This window comes from Schistocerca serialis, chromosome 1 (genome assembly GCF_023864345.2).
Source record: "Schistocerca serialis cubense isolate TAMUIC-IGC-003099 chromosome 1, iqSchSeri2.2, whole genome shotgun sequence".
Classification (NCBI taxonomy): domain Eukaryota; kingdom Metazoa; phylum Arthropoda; class Insecta; order Orthoptera; family Acrididae; genus Schistocerca; species Schistocerca serialis.
The window spans coordinates 1,205,173,923-1,205,197,202 of record NC_064638.1 but is presented as its reverse complement, the minus strand read 5'-3'; positions in this window follow the sequence as shown (position 1 = coordinate 1,205,197,202).

Sequence of the window (23,280 nt, the reverse complement as noted above, 5' to 3'; positions counted from 1 at the left end):
TGCAGGAGTTGTAGCAAAACAGAATACTAGGTCCTCTCCACTCGGCGGCGTGCCGTTTCGCCAGTCTTACTTCACAGTAACAGTGAAGAGCAGAAGAGCTGATTGTGATAGCGCATCGTCCAGGCGACGCCCTCCAGTGCAAATGGCTACGTTGAAACTGCTGGCTGCAATCGCGGCGCGGACCTAAATAGCCGTCTCGGCGACTGCCTCCTGTCTGGCTCAAACTTAGTTTCGGCCGAAGTAGAAAATACGCTGGTGTCCAACATTAAAGCAACAAGCGCAAATTTTGCAAGGTTGCGTTTATTTTGTCACAAAACAGTGTAAGTAGGTGATAGTAAATTAGAAACAATGTAAATAACACAGAACGTAAAGAATTGCAACTTGCATAACGGTAGACAAAAATGTTCTTCGTTTTTTTCCAACTTAACGGATTTGCACACACATTCCACCAACTGATTAATGTGCTCGGCATGGGATGTGACCATTTCTGACAGCAATACAGGCCTGACAACGACGGGGCATTCTGTGAACGATGTCGTCAGTCTCAGGTTGAGGCAATAACGCCAAATTTCCTGCAGAGCTGCTCGCAAGTCTTTGAGAATGGTTGGTGGAAGGCGACGTGATGCAAACTGTCTCCCCAGTGCACTCCAGACGTGTTCTATGGGATTAAATTCGGGAGAGCGAGCAGACCACGCCATGCGTGATCTTCCATTTCCAAGAAAACATCAAAAACCTGTGCTCTATGAGGCCGAGCATTATCGCACATCAATACGAAGTCTGGACTCGCACCACCTCGCAACAACCGCAGTTGGGGTCCCAAGATCTCGTCGCGATACCTGACAGCTGTTGAACCTTGTCGATTCACCCGTACAGTTTCCTGAAGAGCTGTTCTAGTGGTCAACATAATCCCCTCCTCGATATCGGTCTCTTTCCATAATGTTTGGATTCCGAGGTGGTGTTTCATTTTCGCTCCAGATGCGAATGAGTCGAGAATTACCCTCCAGACCAAATCGGGAGCCATTTGCGAAAAGAACATCCGCCCACTGTTCGACCGTCCAGGTAGCATTTTGACAACTCCTCTCTAGACGTTCCCTTCTGTGAAGACGAGTCAGAGGCACACATACAGCAGGTCTTCGACCTTAAAAGCCACTCTGCCAAAGCCTCCTGTAGACCGTTTGCCCTGATACAACAAGTCAATTGCCGTGCAGCACTAAGGTGGTACCGCCGTGCCCTTACAGCCAAATAACGGTCCTCTCTCTCTGATATCACACGTGGTCGGCCCTGCCCTGGTCTTCGGGATACGGTTCCGGTCTCTATAAATTGTCGCCACATTCGAGGAACAGCAGAACGATTCACATTAAGCGTTCGGGCCACATCAGTTTGCGACTGTTCTGCTTCCACTCTTCTTACGGCCCTCCACCACAGAGAGTCTGGTAGGCGTCTTCATTATGCCATGTTGCACCGTCTGTGACTGTATATAATACGATTGTGGATGTGGGACTACCCGGGAAACACTACATTGTTTAATAGGTGCCCTGACGTGATCGTTGACGTGGTTGTCCGTTAACCAGAATGGCATCTTCCGTGTAGATCATGATTGTATGGACGTCTGTTGACATTTTGTATGAATTAGACCCAAAATGCAGAAATAGCGTTTTATTGCTTTAATTTTGGACACCAGTGTAGTTCGGCCTACGCACACTGATCGGGGCTCTGCGTGACCCATGGAGCTGTTACTGGCCTGGCCACTGGTGGCGCCCTCTGTTGATCTGCCAGTAAGCTGGCCAGAATGAATTTTCACCTCGAGCGGACTGGAGTACTGCCGCCTTGGTGCATGTTGTGCGGGTTGCTTTTGGCGCCTGTTCCACTTGTCGCCAAAGCACTTTGTGCTTTTGACATCTACACGTGTAATTCGCAACTCTGTTTCCCTGTTCCATTCACGAATGACGCACATAAAAAGTAACTGTCGATAAAGCTCTGCGTGTCATGCAGTTTGTCTATTTTTCTCGCATTGATCATTTCACGAGACGTATGTGGGAGGAAATAATATTTTGTCCGACTCTTCTTGGAACGTAAACCCCGTAAATTACAAAAATAAATCTCTCTGTGATGCACAACGCCTCTTTTGTAGGGTCTGCCACTGGAGTTTGTTGAGCATCTTCGTAATTCTCTGTCGCCGAGTAAACGATCCCGTGACGAAACGAGCAGCTCCTCTTTGGATCTTCTCCACCTCTTCTATTAATTCTGCCTGGTAAGGTTCCAAGACTGATGAACAGTATCGCTCGAAGAAGAGTTTAATAAGCCACTTCTTCAGTGCGGGACTTACGTTTCTTTACGATCCATCCAGGGAATCTCTTTCTCGTATCTCCTACTCGTACCATTTGTTTTGTGGATGATTTCACTTTAGATTTTTGGGGTTGGTTACTCCTATATATTTTACAGTACTTTCTCTTTCCAGTGATTGTCGCCAGTAGTGCAAACGAGCAGTAGTGAAACTCTTCGCCACTTGCTTGTGGTGAGGTTCATCTGGCAGTGCCAGCGCTAATCATCTGCCTTCTGCCGGTCTTGCTGCATTTCGCTACATTCTTCCGGTGTTGCTACTTTCCTACAGACGTTAGTCATGTTCTATGACAGTATTCGAAGTAAAGAGAGTGCCTCAAGAACACGCGATAGAATCGTTATTCTTCGTGACCTGTCGCACAACGTGTTTCGGATTCCGTAGACAATGCAGTTGTATACAGGAGACCACGTCGTTAGAAAAATGCTGTCAGGTGAGCGAAGACATGTTTATGATAAGCGGTTAATGCAAAGACTCACTCACAACATAAATAAATGCTCTGCAATGCTTGCAAATAGAAGGAAGGATCTGCTATCGTTTGACGATCGGCTATCATTGGTATCGGTCACAGTCGTCAGTCTATTAAAGTGCTACAAACTGAGTTTCTTTCAAACTGCCAAGTTCAATGCATTTCTTTATTAAACGAACGAGGATATAAAGCTGCGAACAACACCGCCCTCTGCCATGATTCCATCAGGTACCTCCACCTTAAAGTTGCTGCTCTTCCTAGAAACCCTCATGCCTGTGTGACAGCATTCTCTGTAACGGTTTCTATCCTGAGCCACAGAAGACCCAAAACATTCTCTTCTTGCTATAAGTCAAGAAGCCTCCTTGTGGAACATTTTACTAGAGACAAATTTCACTTAGAAACTTCTTACCTCTAGAAATCGAAAACGACTATAACCTGAAGTAACATTCTAGATTCTAGTTCGTACAGCATTGCTACATACAACCATTCAATTGCAACCAGCTACAGCATCCTTCCTAAGTAAGAAAAAAGAACACCGACTCCTGCATTTTCCATCAAAATACAGGTATGCCCTATGGATGTGTCCTGTTAACGTTGTTTTATCTCCTACTCAGCTGATGCTTGTAACCCATCCACGTCCCCGGAAGTTACGTCAAAATGCTGATGGCACTTCTATCCTTGCTATCCGTCCCATCCCCCATTTGCCCCAATTCCATCTCAATAATTTCACCTCCTGCTATAGCAATTGGTAGGCCCTACCTCTCCATCAATTCTACAAAAACCGAGGCAATAATTATAGAAAAAAGAGTCCTCTAACTCGCAGTCCTCACTCCTGCATTTCACTGATTCATTTGACTAAAACACTAAATACCTTGAACTAACACTTGATCAAATAGGACCAGATATGCGTAAGAAAGGCCACAATTGATTGTATTAACCAGCGGAACATGGGGACAAAACATACCGATTGAACTGTCTTCATGACAAATTTATCAGTTCCTCCATATATTGAACGATATACACTCCGCGTGCCTTACCGTATCCGCATAACCTACTCCAGCTGTATCCAGTTCCAACTGATTAACTTTCCCCACATCAGACACCTGCAGTAGGTACGTCCGCAGTCCTGTGTTTCGCGGGAGATCGGCTTCCAACTCTTCAATGGACCTCATCCTTGAACACCCTGGACTATGGCCAGTCTCCTATGACCACACTCCATCTATCTTACATCTCACACTTCCCCCTCCTTCCCCTTCTTTCTTTTGGCCATCATTTTTCTGACTGATTTGCTGCAGACGGTAACGATGTCCTTTTCTGTGCCTCTTAGAGTAACACACACAATGACGGCAGTTATTTTTTGGGTACACTCCAATATCTATCTTCCCCTAAAATATTTGTTTTCTTTGATTACCTCTGCTACTGTGGAAGCTATTCTTTGAGGCCTTAAAAGTGTCCCTTCTTCTAACCAGTGATTTGTATATTTTCTCCTCCTAGGGGATTCTGCGGAAGAACTCATTTCTTACCGGTTCACTTAAACCACAGTATCATTATGCAACACCGAGTCTCAAACGCTTCGAATTTTGTCCAGTTTTTCCACAGTCCATGATTGACTTACATGGGTTGAAGGCATAAAGTCTCAGAAGCTTCTTCTTCTAATCAAGGTCTGCATTTGATAGTAGTGGACTTCTTTAAGTGAGAAGTGCCTGTACTAATTTGCCTTTAACATCCTCCTTGCTCCATCTGTCGTGACCTATTCCGCTACCTTTATTTAATATATTACTTTGATGTTCAATTCATCGCCAGCTTTACTTCTGACACATCTCATTACTTTCTTTGATTTACCCTCAATCCTTATTCTGTGACCATTAAATGATTTAGTGTAAAAGGCCCTTTTATTCTTCCTCGCTACCAGCGAGGGTAACGGTGCTATCAGCGAATCTTATTACTAATGTCATTCCACCCTAAATTTTATGCCGTTTCACTTCTTCTTTTTTTTTTTTTTTTTTTTTTTTTTTGAGAGAGTGGGTGAGGGTGGTGGGGCAGCGTAGAAATAGTTTTGAGCTAATCTGTCAGATTTATTCTACTTCGATTTAGGTAAAACTACCCGCAATAGTGACCTAAATTTCAAATAGTTGCAACAGATATTAAATTGAAATTGTCAGTTATTTGACCGTGGATCTGTATCTGACTGCGAAGTTAATTAACTTCTTCCTGATATTAAATCTAAAATTCAAGCTCACAGAGAATAAATATAGCTTTCAATTCTCGTAGCTAACTTTCAAATAAAATAGAAAGTTGCACTGTAATTCGTTCTGCAAGCCAATAACCATATTTCATTTCTACCACACAACTAATTTCAATATACCAGCAAGAACAGACAAATATATTTTCCAATAAATCATACACGCATTGCGCTTTGTATTTTCCCTATATCCTTTCAAATATTCGATCAGATTTAAACATTATTTTCAGTAAATCATGTGGCCCTGCGCAACATCAGTCAGGAAAACGATTGAAGAATTTTAACAATTTTATTAATTCTTCTTACTATAATTAATCGTTGGCAACTACACATCAGTTTAGAAATAAAAATAAAATATGTACATAATTTAAAAATTTATATATTATTTCTACAGTTTACCATACCTGCTGTAGTTACAATAAGTAAGAGGGGTTTCCTTGATACGAGCTTTGAGGCCACTCTTCAGAAATGAAACAGTCTTCCTTGGGAAGCCACAGGTGCAATCCGCAGTGGTAGTCTTTCCCCATCTACAGAGTAATTCACCGTATCTCCCATTGTTAGACCGTGTCCTGCTGAGTGTACTTCATGTCCCCCGGGGCAAATCAAGTTCTCACTGTTTGTTGTTGGCTTGCAGAAAACTACGGAGCTCTAGTGGAGCACTGTTGTGCCGTTCTTTTGTCCAAGCTTCGGGGAGATAGAAGTTACGCTCTGCCAGGTTGATAGCTGTTCTGACTGGGTGATGTCTGGAGCGGAATCTGTTGGTTTGGACAGCCGGTATGTCCTCATGAATTCGCAGCTGATAGTTGTTGTTGATGTTATTATATTACCTCAGAAGGATATTCTTTCTTCTAAGGTAAGGAGGTGGAATGCGGTTCAGGACAGGTAGCCAGAATGATGCAGTGGATTTGACTGTACCAATAACAAACCGCCGCAGAACCCCATGTTGTATCATGTAACTTACGCAGACCTCAGTTTCTCTTTGTGTTAGCTGCTGATAAAATGACGGTGTCAAACATAACTCCAAGGTATTATGGATCTTTCTTATGAGCTAGGCTGTTACCCTCGAAAAATAATGTCCAGTTCTTGGATGGCCAGGATGTTACTCAGATGAAAGCAAGTGGATTGAGTTTTGCTAGGATTCGGTTGAAGTCTCCATTCACGAAAATATTGCCTCATTACACTTAGGCCTTTGTCTACGTTAGCAACAGTCACTTCCCGACACTCCTTGGCTGCCGGTGTGTTGTAACCCAGCTGTCAAGGCATACGCATACCCGGCCTGAAACTTCTTCCGCAAGCACTTCTGGGTACTGCGTGGCTCCGTAACAATTCTTTTTAGAACATTTTTTGGAACAAATTAATACAAGGTTTACTCCGCGCTAGTGACTCTTAATTTGGTCGCCCAGCAATGTTTCTTCTCCTCTCCTAACTGTGTTGTTTGTTAGAGGACTCAAACTGGCGTATGAATTGTCGACATAGGTAAGCCGCTACTATTTGAATCACACCTGCGAACCTTTCTTTTATTTCCGCCATTGCTTTTTCTGTTTAGAGACTAAACAGTAGAGGAGAAATTCTGTATGCCTGCCTTACACCGATTTCTCTACATCTACATCTACATCTACATTGATACTCCGCAAGCCACCCAACGGTGTGTGGCGGAGGTCTTCCATTCTTATTGTTTTCTCTTGGTTCTTATGCGTATTGTATATCAGGCTAGAGTGTTGTACTTCAGTATACTTTTCAGATCATCGCCCCTAGCCATACCAGTAATAGACGTTTCATAAACAGGGTTATTCCCCTTTAAGTTTAAAAACCTCTGAAGCGACTTAGATGTCCTGAGACAAGTAATGTAATGTAAGACACTTGAGGCCGAAAATGTCGAGAAATACTCCAAAAAATGAGTGACAAATGTTGAACATGTGACGTCACTGTATGACGTACCTCGCTCCACGTGCAGCGGTTGAGGCTATCGGTCTGTTGACCTGTTCATCCCAACCCAAGTCCAAGTATGAACTTGGCTCCCAGCCTTATGTATGCGACATCAGCATGTGGGCGTCAGGGTACGAATCATGCGTCTAGAAGGCAGCATTGTTTTCTTTGCACGAGACCATTACATGTTTATATTGTAGTATTCATTTATTAACTGAGTTACCTGTCTCGCGATCCCCATTGGTTTATCGCGAAGTACAGTACAACGGAAACCTACCACATAGCGCCACAAGTAAATGACTATAAGTTTCCGAACTGCACCATTACTAGTAAATGGCCTACTTTTTTCTTTATTACATAATGTTTATAAATCAAGAAAGTAGGAGAAAAGGAAAGAAAGCCAACATTAGAACTACTTTTACTTGGTTACAGCGAGGACAATACGTCTGTAACTTTTACATTTACAACGGATCACATGTACAAAAGATGTTCGAAATATGGACCGTTTGCTTGAATGCAAGTATAGCATTGCTCAATCATCCCTTCACGCATTCGATCGAAAATATCCTCCGTATTATGGACGTGACGCCACATGTTCATCATTTGCCATCCACTTTTGGGGTATTTCCCGACATTTGCGGCAACATGTGTCTTATATTAAATTTCTTGGCTCAGCGCCACCTACGTCACTACGGGGTTTTTAAAAAATAATAAAGGTGACTTTGTATTTCTTATTCCATTTTTAAATGACTGCATTCACTTTTAATGTCATGCTCTCTTTTTCCGAAATTACAAAAATTACTAGGGAAAATTAAGGCTCCTTCAACTGTGAAAACATGTTCCAAGATACGGCGTAGTCAAGTACCTTTTACGAAATATAATAAACTTAAAAGTGTTGCAATCGAGAAAATTTTGTCAATATTATATTTAATCGTGTAGATGTCATATTATTAATCTACTGCACACCAGTAAGTGCAATCAAATTAAGCGGAAGTATTATCAAAAACCAGTTACTATATCAAAACATTCTGAAATAGAAGGTACCGGAAAATGAAACGAGCTTCCATTTTCAAAACAGGTAAAATTGTTAGGTTATGAAAGAAACTCAGTTCATTTGCACGGACCACATTTTCTATGGTGATAGCCCTTCATCTGTTTCGAGGTGCAAGATGGTGAATGACAGACAAAGTTTGGCTAAACTGTCCACATGTTGCATAAATATTTGTAATCATGTGTAGCCTTTAGTTCGCCATAAAACTCTGTAACGGAAGAATTAACAAAATATTCCAAATAGCTGTCGTACACTGTACAGCACTTAAATGTTTGCATAGGTTGCACAAAACTCAACCTCACGTCTAACAACAAAAACAGTAGAAAATTGGGAAACTGCATATGGCGGTCTCTAGTGCGCATCCCTGTATGTGACTCTAAAATGAGTCACTAAACTGAAGCACCGACCAAGAAACATCATATTTTCCTAAGTACACTATCCTGTAGATACAACACTCTCCCCTACCTGATTATCATTATAGTTTATACCTATATTTCCAGAGACTTAACAAACATATCGCATCAACTTACGTCGTCGAACGCTTTTCCTAAGTCAACAAAACTCATTAGCTTGTATTGGTTTTTCTTAAGGTTTCTTCTATTATGAATCGCAACGTCAGAACTGACTCTCTGGTCCATTTACCTTTCCTATAACCTAACTGTTTACCACCCAATAGATCCTCAGTTTTTCTTTCCTTTGTTCGGTATTTTATTCTTGTCAGTAACTTAGATGCACTAGCTGTTAAGGTCACCGTGCGGAATCGCATTTATCAGCGAAATTCTCATCCTTTATGCCGACTTGCTGCGAATATCGTGTCTTGTGAGATATTGGCGTCGTTCGTGTGACGTGAATCACTTTGTGTGAAAAACACGAATGTACAAGGCATGCGACCATACCAACAACACACACCAAGACTTCGTGAGTTTACTGTTATTCCATTAATAAAATATGACGAGTCACGAAGTTTACGATAACAGCACTGGAAGAGCCTATAGCGGTTAAATTTCCATTCGAGTCCAGCGCATAAAACAGTTCACATTTAGCTCTTTCTGAATTGCTCATTTATAACCACAACGCATTTGCATTCCTATCCTCAGGCGCAATTTTTTAAAATGCGAAACTGTACCTGTTATCGGCGCGGTGAATTTTAAAATGGAAAAAAGCTCTTCTGCAAGTCGGCGTGGAACCGTAGGAAATATAACGTTTGTAAATTGCGAATGAAAACATTAGAAACCACAGAACAGTGTTTTTTTATGATTTACTTCGTACGGCCACAAACGTTATAGCGTGGCATTTAATTGCGCATGAAATAGAGCTTGTTCGAATGCAGTTTAGGTTAATGGTTTCCCTCGTAAAGGCTATAGCGCCAGTTACGATTACAGAGCGATCTTATTCCCCAAACAATTAGGCAATGACGTAAAATAAAGAGCCATGTTCGCTGAACGATTAATACTGTGGTTACCGTTGAACGTTTTTTCAGTATAATTCGAAGAGGGGTCGTCGGGTGCTTCTCTTTCGCGCGATTCCTCATCGTTGAACGGAAAACTGTTTTACCCTCCCGTCCAAATTAACAGCTGTAGGCCATCGACCATGGAAGACTGTGTGTTACTGCAAATAATGAAACATAAACAGTCTGCCATATTCTCCACAAATCCATCTTCTCCAGCCATCATTACCTCGCTGGAGCGAAATATCCTTCTCGAAATTTTACGCTCAACAATTAATCGTCTCATTATTTTACATATTTTTTGCCTCTCATTAGCGAAATTATATCTTTTTCGCGTATAATTCTCTTACTTCGGCGTACTGACGTTTGCCAAGTCACAAACGGTGTCCGTATTGAGCATGTGAAATCTGAGTCGAAAACTAGGAAGGGTGCTCTATCTGTATTCTGTATGTGATGTAGTTTTTGTACAAAGGTGCCCTGAAATCCCAGAGGAACTTACAAATAACTCTGTATTTCCCACTCGTCCGCGCGTTGGAAAACCAAACGGAGAGAATTTTTTTCTGGCCTGTGTGCTGACGTGGTACCACTCTACTGGTACGTCTTGCTGCGTCGACAGCCTCTCCATCATCCATGTATTGCTTCCTGCGAAGTATATATTTCATTGGGCCAAGAAGATGGAAGTCGGAAGGTGTTGGATGCAGGCGACCTTGTGGCAAGCATATGTTACGGCTTCTGCACAATTTGTTAGCAGCATACACAGTGGCTGCGCCAAAGACTGAGATGGCGTGGAGTTTTACAATTATTTATTGCACTTTCTTTACAATTTCTCCCTCGTCGTCGCTGCCCAGCCCTGAGGATCCCTCCGCCTGGCTGCAGCTGTGTAGATTCTCCTACAATGCGCGCAACGCGCGCCGCTGATCGCACTCGGGTGCCTCAGGCCACCAGTGCTCCGCTGAAGCCAGGATGCCCTGTGGTTGAGATGAACTCGTCGCCGTGAGGTCAGCTGCCGCCGCCTGCTGCACCGGCGGCTGGGAAGCCGTCAGTCGCGATGTCCGCGAGGTCCCGTCATGGACGGACCACGCGCCGAGGGGCCGGGTTGCCGTGAAGTCCGGGCGTCAGTCCCCAGCGGTGCCTGCGACCGAGACCGCGCTGCGGCCGGTCCTGCTGGAAGTTCTCGCTGTAGTTAATTAGCCATGGCGCCGACCGAACTCGGGCCGACCCCCAGAGCTGAAGTTGACATCTGGTGGCGAACGGATGACTCCTGCAAGCTGGAACAGACTTCCGGAATCGTCACCTACGAAGATTGAACATTCGGACACGGACCACGTCCGTCCTCAGATCCGAACTGCTTCCTAATGGTTTCTGTCTCGGCGGTAGGTTTTTGTTATTACTCCCGCAATATATTGCAGCGTAACTTAGCGTGCTGGCCTCACTTCCCCTTACTCAGCACTCTCCAGGCTTCACTCGGCGCTCAGTCTGTGTGCGTCCTTGCGTCAGCTTGCTGGTAGACTGCTGCTGTCAGCAAGGCTATCTGTGCCTGCCTACTTTGCAACGCCTCGGTCGCCGGCGTGCCTCTGTTTCGCCATTCTCCATTGTGTGAAGCAACGCTTACTACATGTGGCCGCAACACATAACAGATACCTCGCCCAACGGCTCACCGTGCCTTTGTTCACTGTCATGTCTCCGTAGATAAAATGTAAGCGCCTATGAATATCTGCGATTCTTTAGTTTTCTGCCAAAATAAATTCAATGAGAAATCACTGATTGGAACGCACTTCCATTACAGAAGCCATTTTGGAGGCTACGTATAGCTCCAGTTATGGAAGCTACAGGGGCTCAAACGGGAATATTCCATGATGTCGTACAACAAATTCCGCATTTTTCCAGCCGAAATTGGCCAAGAAAAAAGAAGTGTTGCATAACTTATTGAAAGCTCCTCGAAAGGTGAAGTCACATGATACTGTTGGCAGGGTGACCCCAAGAAGTGGGCTGAGGTGCCTAGTTGGAAAGGGTTTCCTTCCTCTGTGCACAATGGCTTCTTTTCATGCGGGGTTGTGCCATACGTGTATTTGTTCAGTGTAGATGAGTGTAATGGCTGCGATTATAGTCTAGTGTTGTATATGTGTTGTATGATGACGATAAGAGAAGGGAGATGACCAAACTAGGTGTCGGACAGAATCTACTACATTTGAATAGCACCACGGGGACCGTCCCCCTTAAAGTCACCATTCGATGGACGGATTATCATCAATAGCGTCACATTCCCTCAAGCCACGAGAAATTGCTGAGAGGTTCGAAATTTAATCCAGGGTACTGACGATCAGGAACTTCATACCATCACTTTCCTCCCCTTACCGGAAAAATACTGAAAGTGAAAATTTCTTACACTACCGGGATTCGGACCAGCTTACCATCGATTCGTGCGTCACCATACAGGTGTGCTTTAGCGACCTTTAGTGTCAATAAACAAACAGAACATGTCTGAAGTATATTACACGTTTTTCATAAGGATCCAGATTTTTAAAGAATACAAAATGCAATTAAAGGCAGAAAACTGTAACAAAGTAATCACTTACGCACTCCCAAAATAAATAAAAATAATTGACTTACAGTATTATGCGAAATCAAAAGAACACCCTAGTCTCCAACTCTCGAACAGAGAAGGGCCAATCGGCTTCTCAGAATTTACAGTCCCTAAGCGTTCGTAGGTGTATCCAGTCGTAACTAACATCACAGGAAAATTTTTCAGAACTGGGGTATCCCAACTGACGAGAGGATCCGTGAATACTCTTTTTAAGAAACTGGCATAATGTGTTCCATATTTCGTTTGGCGCTGCATCGTCTTGTGTTGTCCGTGTAAGTACATCCAAAATTGCAGCACGCCTACTCCGTTGCCATACATGCACGCCATCCCTGCGATCCAGTTGACCGCATAAGTTTTTTCCTCGGGAGGAAATATGTCACAGCTGGGTAAATAATTACCGCCAGTGGAACTTCCTGGCAGATTAAAACTGTGTGCCGGACCGAGACTCGAACTCGGGACCTTTGCCTTTCGCGGGCAAGTGCTCTACCATCTGAGCTACCCAAGCACGACTCACGTCCCGTCCTTACAGCTTTACATCTGCCAGTACCTCGTCTCCTACCTTCCAAATTTCATAGAAGCCCTCCTGCGAACCTTGCAGAACTAGAACTCCAGAAAGAAAGGATATTGCGGAGACATGGCTTCGCCACAGCCTAGGGGATGTTTCCAGAATGAGATTTTCACACTCCGCTGCAGAGTAAAAATCTCATTCTAATTACGACCAGTGTTATCTCTCTGTAAGTGGTACGGCTAAGAAAGGCTACGATACAACACGTCAGAGTCCACGCTTCCATCGCCTTCCTTACAAACACTAAACGGTGTTCTTCCTTTTCTATCAGCCCGCAACACGTTCAAAGGACCGAATCAACCATGTTTATTGCGTGCGATCTGTCCCGTGTCTTATGATTAACTAGGAAGTACCACGAGGACAGAGCCGCCGAGTTCAAGTACGATGATGATGACGATGATGATGTTTGGATTGGGGGGCGGTCAACTGCGCGGTTATCAGCACCCGTACAAATTCCCAACTTTTGCTCAGTCCATTCTCGCCACTTTCATGAATGATGATGAAATTATTGGGACAACACACATACCCAGTCATGTCTAGGCCGGTGAAAATCCCTGACCCCGCCGGAAATTGAACCCGGGACCCCGTGCTCGGGAAGCGAGAACGCGACCGCGGTCTGCGGCCAGTTCAAGTATGGGGGTTGCACATAATGCCAGAGGGTGGGCCAGGCCCTCATCGGGTATCGCCATTCCATCACGTCCCTGTAATGATACCGCATTAAGATAAGGTAAATATCTCACACCGACGTTTCTCTGGCAGCTCTTGACGAACATAGCTGTAGCCTATACGAAACGTTGCACTGTCAGTAAGTATCGGCGAAATGTTGCCGATTCGAACAGGCGGCGCGTAAGAGTGCGACATTAGTCCTTCAGTCAGTGCGTCCCACGGTGCCATATTCTGAGCATCGCGCTCATGAATGGGGCCGAAGCTTTAAGGCAGACGTTGGCAAGTCCAAGGCCACTGCCACACGCGCCGAGTGTTAGTGGCGTAACGAATCTTGAGTGTCATCCGATGACTGAGAAAATATCCAAATGCCACCAGCAGGCGATTCGCAGTTCCCTCGGCAGTGGAAATACGTGTGTAATGTGTGGCAACCGCGACGCAAGATGTACGTTGACATATTGCACGGCGTTTTTCCCTCGTTTTCAGATGCGCATGTTTACGGTACATCGCAGTTTAAATGCACATCCTTCAGACCTTTCAATTCCTCAAACAGATTAATTGACTTTCCTTTTTTTTCTGGAGACAGTTGAACGATCCAGCTTGTACGCTGCTGACAGTGACAGCATTTAAAGAGACATAGAGAGGTGAGGATGCGTGTGTGTGTGTATGTGTGTGTGTGTGTGTGTGTGTGTGTGTGTGTGTGTGTGTGTGTGTAAGAGGGAGAGAGAAAGGCGACATGATGTGAGTGATAAATAACAGAGTACGCGGTCGGCCGACAGAAAGAGAATTCTCCAGATATTAAAATTTTAATAACTGGGACGAGAAGTTATTTCGATACATTATTCTCGTCTCTCTCTCTATATTCACTGTCGTTGCCATGCAAGTGTTTTACACAGTCCGCCGTATGAACAGGCCCCAGTTTAAAGCGAGTAAATCGTTCATCGCATTTTTATGCGGGCAAAAAAGTCTGCAATCTCGTTCTCATGCTTCCAGTTATTGAAAAAAAAAGAGTTCCGCTTGATCGAATTCCGTTGGCAACAAATAAATGACGAACAGGCAGTGTTGTTTGCTAGTTTTGCGGGAGTACCGACTTCTCTCGTTAATTTGTTGTTCGCCCGTGCCGGAATTGATTTAGAAGGGCGCCGAAGAACCACGGTTTAGCCTAACATCGAACGATTCCCGGGGACGGGAAAAAGTTAAATCGATGTCGGAGCGACTTAGAGAGGCAGGAATAGCGTATCACCATTAAGGGGGGGGGGGGGGAAGTTGCAGGAAATGGTGATATGGGAAGAAAAGGGGAGGAAAGTGAATCCACGTAACAATCCTTTCTGGGCAGAAATAGGAGTCCAATTTATCGACATTAGGATTCGTCTATAGTAATTGGGTTTTATAAGTCTGGATGTCAAATATAACGTTAGTAATTTTTTTCTGCCTGTAGTCTACTTTTACATCGCTACTCGGCAAGTCACCTTAAGATTTGTTAGAGAGAGTTCTTCTGATTCCAAAATTATTTGTCCCATTTCCTGTTCCAGTCATGTTTGGAATGTGAGAAACACGAGTCCGTATGAGTGCTCCTCTGAATGAGTACACCTCGCGTTCGTTTAGTGAGATGTACACCGCCTGACCCGGAGGTGTGAGTGTCCATTTGGTCAACTGGTCGATGAGTGCAGTATCCAGATTTGTGGGGCATTCGGATGCGACGTAGGCCAGATGTTGGACTACATGGGAGCGTGATGCCAGGCAACTCCTCCTGTAGGTCCTGGTCGGTCAGGTCTGATCGTCACGAGGGGGGATCGCCATATTGTGCACCGAGCACATCGTGACCCCTTCACATCTGCACCTGACAAGTAGTGGACACCACTGATCGGAGACTATCAGGAGCTATGCTAGGGTGATGGTTGACCATCGTCGGCGAATATGGCGGCGAGCTAGGGAGAGGTTCCATTCTTCCAATGTTTTGGAGAGACACAGCTGTGTTACTCCTCGCATCATTGTGTGGGGAGCCTTCGGTTCTTACCTCAGATGACGGTTGCTAGTGACTGAAGGAACTCTGGTGGGACAATGGTACATCACGGACATCCTGCGTCGTCATGTGTTACCTCCCATGTGACTGTATCGTGGTGCCATTTTTCAACAGGACAGTGCTCGTCCACGTATGGCACATGTCCCTATGAAGTTACGTGACGTTAAGGCACTCACGTGTGAGTAAGATCCTTAGAATTGTGGGACCGGCTCGGATGTCAACTTCGTTTCTTTGCCGGCATCCAGGATATCATGCAGCAGTTACAACAGTTGTGGACCAACTTGCCTCGGGAAATGATGAAACGGCTTTAAAGACACCGTAACCAACTGAATCAGTGCATGCATTGAAACTGAACTCTGTGCAACGTCACACTGACAAGTGGGCTTATACTGCCAAATTCTTTGTAAATTTGACTCTAGTTTGTAATCACACACCCTTCCAACCCCTGAAGTTTCACATCAGTTTCCTCCTCCTCTTCTGGCTGCTTCACTTCCTCTGTCAGGCAACATAGGTGGGAGGAAATAACATATTTATCGACTATGGTTCAAATGGCTCTGAGCACTATGGGACTTAACATCTTAGGTCCTCAGTCCCCTAGAACTTAGAACTACTTAAACCTAACTAACCTAAGGACATCACACACATCCATGACCCAGGCAGGATTCGAACCTGCGACCGTAGCGGTCACGCGGTTCCAGACTGAAGCGCCTAGAACCGCACGGCCACAGAGGCCGCCTTCATCGACTAGTCCTTAGGCATACGCTCTTAAGTTACCAAGTCACTTCTTTCGTGAATGAATCACATTGCCTTAAGAACTGTTCCAAGGAATTTGTCATCTGCTTTCCTTACAACTGTTTCATGTGGTAGTTCCTCTTAACGTCGCAGTGTGTGGAAATTTCTGATGTTTCTGGATTTTTGTTGTGTACAGTGATTTATTGCTAGTAGTATACTAAACTGCAATATATTCGTCTTATTCGCACTGAGGTCAGCCGCCAGTTCCTGTACCAAACTATGATATTCTGGAGGTTTTCCTACATTTCGTTACAGCTGCAACTCTCTGATATACGGAAAGTGTCTTGAAAGGAGGCTACGGAGATTAACATCGACAAAAGCAAAACGAGGATAATGGAATGTAGTCTAACTAAAACAGGTGATACTGAGGCATTTTGATTAGGAAATGAGACAGTTAAAGTAGTAGATGAGTTTTGCTATTTGGGGAGCAAAATAACTGACGATTGTCGAAGTAGGGAGGATACAAAATGTAGACTGGCAGTGGCAAGAAAAGCGTTTCTGAAGAGGAATTTGTGGCACAACTTGTCTAGAACAAGGGATCGGTTGGTAGGACATGTTCTGAGGCATCAAGGAGTCACTAATTTAGTATTGGCGGGCAGTGTGGAGGATAAAAATCGTAGAGGGAGACCAAGAGATGAATACACCAAGCAGATTCAGAAGGACGTAGGGTGCAGTAGTTACTTGGAAATGAAGAAACTTGCACTGGATAGAGTATAATAGAGAGCTGTATCAAACCAGTCTGTGGACTGAAGACCACAACAACAACATTCGGAAAGTGAGATCCAATCAGGGGCGAAATGCAAACCATTGCGAAAATCAGTTAGCTATACTTTCCAGCTGCTTCTCTACATAGTAGTCGCTTCGACTTAAGACGTTTGTCGTAGCATTGTACCCACCATCAAATACTGTCGTCACAGAAGGCAGCAATCTGGGGTTTCTGCTAATTTTCTACGCTGATTAAAGCTCGTTGTCCGTGCCAAAGTGTTGTTTATCTTTATAGCCGGCGGTTTATGTAAGCATATATGAAACTCAGGACGAGCCAGTTACGGGATGTGCTATGGATGATCACACACTTCCCATCGAAAACATTGTAGGAGCATCTTTATTGCCCCTGCAGAATGCGGCCGAGAATTGTTATGAAGAAAGAAACGCATGACACATGACAGTTATGTTATGTGGTCTGGATAACATCAGGCGAAATCTCTCGTCAGGCATCTTACTTCGCGGGAGACTCCATTGCTCTAGGCATCTTTACGTGCTCACTATGCGTTCAGAACTGAAAAGAACAACGTGTTGCGATCGACAGGCGTACTAGAGAGACTGCCCAAAGCTTCGACGGATTTTCACCGTGGTTTCCATTTCGCTCCCGATCGGACCTTACTTTCAGAATAGCACTCGTACAGCTGCATCACTCACAACTGTCCCCCATATGTTTCCAGTTCCTATCAATAGCTACATCACTTCTTTGCAGAGCATCATTGACAAAAACGATAAACTTAAGGCAGCAGCAGCAAATATACAGACCGAACAGTTACAGCTTGTCTTCCCGCATGACTTATAACAGATGACCCATTTGCATCAAAGCTTCTGTCAGACTGCTCTTTTTTACGAGGTCGGTGTCCCTCTTGGAAGAACTACGTTTTTGAAATACGTGTTCCTTATGTGTAGAAGCAATATGTTGTTCCAACAGGAAGTATGCTAAAATATTCTTGCAGCTGGTGAACGGCAGACCTTAACATGACCTGTCACGATTTCTCCACGGCTGAGCTACCGACATCTTTTATTGCTGTAGGAGAGCTTCATTGCGTTCCGACCGATCGCAAAGAAACTCTTTCGCGATTTTCATCGCTTAGTCGTGATCGGCTCTCTGCTATTCCTGGCGCAGGATATTGCTTTGCTCTTCACATGTCAAAGAATAACTTCACTACGCTGCAATGTTTCGTTGTTGTTTGAAGGACGCTGTGATAATTCTCAATCCTGTCACGTATTCAGTGGTTAAAACTTACAACGCTGATTTCGAATAAACGTCCCAGAAACGGAGCAGAGAATGAGTTACGTAATATTTTGCTATCTAACTCTCGTATTTTGCGAAGAAGGTTCAAGGTACGGATTTAGATACGAATAAACAGCAGAAACTATTCCAAGTTCTCCGAGGTCATCCAGCAGGAATTATTTCACCGTCTCCGAGGTCACCCAACTGAAAATGGCGCTGTTGTTTTATGCAAGGGTACATAATCTTACAGACTTTATAGGTCTCTGTAAAGGCGGACGTGGCACCTGCCGCATGCCAGCGACATTGAATAGTCTGCTCTCAAGCGTATGTCGATCATATTATTTTAGTGGTCGGGAAACCGCAGCCAAAGTTATACATAGTGAATAATCTTCCGCACTGGCTTGACGATGATCGATGGGACTTGGCTCGTAGCATTAACCTTGCCGCGTCATCACTCAAAGACAGTTTTTTTTCTTTATAAAGAAGCTTGTGAGCACTCTGCTCTCATTATGACCCATTATGGTATGACATATCTATTTTTAAAACCATTGTAGTTCTTGAATGCTCCAATTTGTTGTACAGATCACCTGAAGACGAATCTCCACTTATGCAAAACTGGTCCTGACTTTTTAATAAAAGTATTGTGGAAGATTATTGAACATGTATATTGATCACACATTTGCCTCTAGTTAGGTGCCGACTATTGTATCTTCCTATGGAAACTTCTGCTGTAGGTAATTTTTACTTATAAATAATATGATATTCGCGTATCAGGTGATAAACTTGGACATAATTTGGTTGAATTCTCGCTACGTACATCGATTCAGTGTCACCCGATCAAATAACGACAGCTTGGTAAAGCCTTTTTTTAGTTTTAAGCACAACTTATTTTCTTCTCCCCAATCTCCCACCGACCATCCCACCCCAAACCCGCGCTCACACATTAATAATAAAATTCTTAGAACCACTACAGTAATTTGTTGTAAACTCGATTTTGTGATATATGTCTGTATATATACGTTCGTAGTACTACTGCTAGTATTCAACAGTGCGATGCCACTGGTTATTTAGTTGTAAATGTGCAGTGGTTTCTGAAGTTTTGACAAAACTTTGTATTGTCAAGTTCAAATAATCAATCACTTCCACCGTGTCCTTCGTTTTGTATTTAATGGAGAGACTAAGACAGATCTCGTGACATTCTGTCGTGTATGGGTGTGTTGTGGAGACAGGGGGGAGGGGGGAGAAGCGGAAGGGAAGGGAAGGAGACAGAATTCCTTTGGTGGAAACATGACAAGCAAACGTCGAAGTTAACCCTGCTGATGTGAGAAATCAGTGACGTGCGGTAAGACAAACTAGGCGTGGCATTTTACAGTAGTAAATAATATAGGTGATGTGAACACATCATCTAAAATTAAAAGAAGAAAATAAAATACTTGAACAATATTGTAAACGTAGCCACAATGGGAAATCATAAGATTCTCTAAAATTTGGTCTACCTAAGAGAGGCACCTTTTAAGATTTTGGGATATGACGATAACATTGTTGTAAAATTTGTGTTATGATTGTTAACACAAGCCAGTTCATAAACGGGCCGAGTAGTTTGTCTACAGTGAGTCTTTAAACAAACAGTTTTGTGAAAAATGGAATCTTAGCATGAAGATTTTCGTTAGTTAGCTTTTTGTGGTTTTCGTAAAGGTATAACAACAAATCTTCAGACTGCTTCATTCAACTTTTGGTAATCAATCACCTTCGTAAAACATTGTTTACAGTTGGTTTGCAGAATTGTCGTTATCGTGCTTTAATAGGCAATGAATTTCGTAAATATCGACCAAAAACGGTTGCCATTCAGAGAAAACGCCGGCACTGTTCACAAAACGATAGAGGCAGAAGTAGTCTGAATAATGCACAACGTCGCAGGTGTTAGTATAGTATTCTATGCAGTAATGAGTGCACTATGCGGGTGCTAAGTGAATTCGAACGTGGGCAAACTGAGATGTTTCGTGTTTGAAGAGACACCGTATGGAAGATTTCTACCGCATACAGGGAAAGCGGGAAAACATCACACGCTTAGTCCCAAGGCGGACGAAAAAGTACGTTCCGTGATCCTGACGGACAGAACTGTGACGAAAACTAAAAAGGCGGCAATTGCGAAAGTGTCGTAATCGCAAACCCTGTCAGTACCAAAACATCTTCGTAAGCAGCGAATTGCAGAGCGAGCTGAAATTCCAAAACTACACAACAGTGATGCAATTCTCGTAAAGGTAATCGTGGCGCTGAAGCCATAAAACCTAGACAATGGAGCGATGAAAGAAAGTCATTTTGTGGGATGAGCCTTGTTTCACGCTGTTTCCAGTTTCTGACCGAGTTTACGCCCCAAGATTGAAACATGGCGAGCTGGCCGGTGTGGCCGAGCGGTTCTAGGCGCTTCAGTCTGGCACCGCGCAACCGCTACGGTCGCAGGTTCGAATCGTTCCTCGGGCATCGACGTGTGTGATGTCCTTAGGTTAGTTAGGTTTAAGTAGTTCTAAGTTCTAGGGGACTGATGACCTAAGATGTTAAGTCCCATAGTGCTCAGAGCCATTTTTTGAAACTTGGCGGAGGTTCAAATGGTTCAAATGGCTTGAATTTCTACCGCCACATAGTTTTTTCGCTCTCATTAAAAAGATTGTTTTACTTACAGTAGGCCAATTAGCTTTTGCAACCTACACATTTTAAATGTGGGTACTGTGGAAAACAATAAAACGACGTATTAAAAAATACGACAGTTGTCATTGTTAAAAGTTTAAAGGTAGCTATTTCATTTCTGTTTCATGACGATACGAATTATAAGACATCTGAGTTCTACATTTTACAATTTAGTAGGCTGTGTTTGGTGGATTTTAGGGTGTCTGTGCGGAAAGCCAGTCGGACACGTGAGGCTGAAATCCTGCGGCGGCGTGGAGTTGTACCGCGGGGTTGCCTAAGTGCGAGGGGCGCAGCAGTCCGCGGCTCCCCTAACATGTGGCCGGCAGCTCGCTACATGCGTCGTCGCGTTAGCCGCTGCTTCCCCTCCCCGGTCCCCACGGACTGGCGGGATCGCGACCCTCCAGATGTCAATCTACGCGGCCCTGCGGACACGGGACTGACATGATACTCGATGATTAAATTAATTAAACAAATGATGCGTACGACAGGGGTTGCAAGGAGAAACCGGTACAGTCGTTTCCGCTGCGTCGCCGCTGTGGTTAGCCTCCTGTCAGAGGAGAGACGTAAAAACAGTATCCGCTACCGCAGTCACATACGAAGTGTTTCACGATGCGCCCTTGGAGGCGAACAGTTAGAGGAACATTTCCGATGGAAACAATGGCACCACAGTGTTGAAGTACCTAACGAAAGCGCTAAGAACTTACACATTGATTTAAAACGCACTTATGTATGGATTTATAACATCAAATCGCGTAAATAGTTCTGCACTACAGGATTTGTCTAAGAACGACGTCATAAGAGGCAGAGCACAGGCTAGAATACGGGAACGAGAGGAAGGAAACGGCCGTGTCCTCTTCAGACGACCCATCCCAGCTTTACACGTGCATTTAAATGTCCGAAGCCACCGAAATTGGAATGACCACATAAAATTAATGGTAGGAAAAGAAGAAAAAAGTTCAGTTAAACTGCAAGAATCTTAATGTTACTCGTGAGTGTAAGAACTGGGTTGAAGAGTACTTGTCATAACACTTCTTGAATATTGCTCAGGAGCCTGAAACAATTTCCAAGTTGTATTAATAGAACCGATGTAGAAGATGCAGCGGAGAGCTAGACGTTACATCATGGGATCGTTTAGTAAGGCAAGAGCGTTGCTGATATGCCAATCAAACTCCTCTTTCAAACGTTACAAGACAAGCGTTGTGTATCATACTAGGCTGTGCTGTTACAATTCGTAGATCGTCGGTCCAAGAAGAGTGTGTAACATATTACTTCCTCCCGAACACGTCTCGCGAATTGATGGCTTATCGAACATAGAATAAAGTTTGGTCTCGAATGAAAAACAGTCCACAGTTGCACTAATTATGTTAATTCTAAACCTTGGCCATGGTTTCTGCTATAATAATATAGCCTTCTTCAGAAGTCCTAAAACGTGATCAAAATAACATCTAGACCAGTAATACAATCTATATAGAAACTTCTAAAATTACGTATGTGATAACATATTACTTACATAAGCTTTTAAAAATGAAAAACGTCTTAGACCAGCGGCTGCGTCAAGATCAATACAATAAAATAACTTCAACAGACATAAGCCTGTTTCGATCATAAGTAAAACTACATATGGCACCGTATGTCCTTCGCCACTACATCTGTTATACTAAGCGCACGGTCGTCAAATGTGCTACATCCTGCACGCCGTAGGTGGCTCTTCCCACACTGAGCTACAACGCACCGTTTATCAGGAAACTAGTTGATATCTGCGATAAAATATTAATAACAAGTCTACAAGTGCAACTGAAGGACCATATACTTATTAATATCACTGTCCAACAGTTAAAATGTTGTTGCATACGATCATTAAAGTGGTCAAACGTCAACAAATTCATATAACAAGCATCATTCAAAAACGGGACTATGATGCTTCAAATAGTGATGCAAACTTTGTTATATGAATTTGTTAATGTTTGACCACGATGTCGCACTGCGAAGCGGGAGATATGTGTTTGTTCAAATGTCTCTCGTGTCCCATTTTTTCCCCCACAAAATTATGAACTCTCCGTCCTGTCATTGACGTGTCTGTTCTCCTTCTCTAGTTTTGTCGATTGTCATACTATACATTGGTTACAGAATATGAGTCATGTGGTAAAAATATATTTGCCGACTTAGGTAAACGTGATGAATAGTAAGAGCAGGTCACATGCTGCATAGACCTCTCACAGGAATGAAAACAACAAATAAACGCGTGTGAAGTATGTTACAACAAAGGAATTCAAGAGTCAAAACTTCCAAAACGGAATGCAGAAGCCATAACGTATGGTACTTATAGTAGAAAAAATAGTAGGTACGTACGTCTGGAGATCCCTTCATCACACCACGACACAGACACAAATTTGAATACAGCGAACAGACACGTCAATGACCGGACAGGCATTTCACAATTTTATGAAAAAATGTAGGGCACGAGGGAGATTTAAAGAAGAATCTCCACCTTCGTAGTCAAAG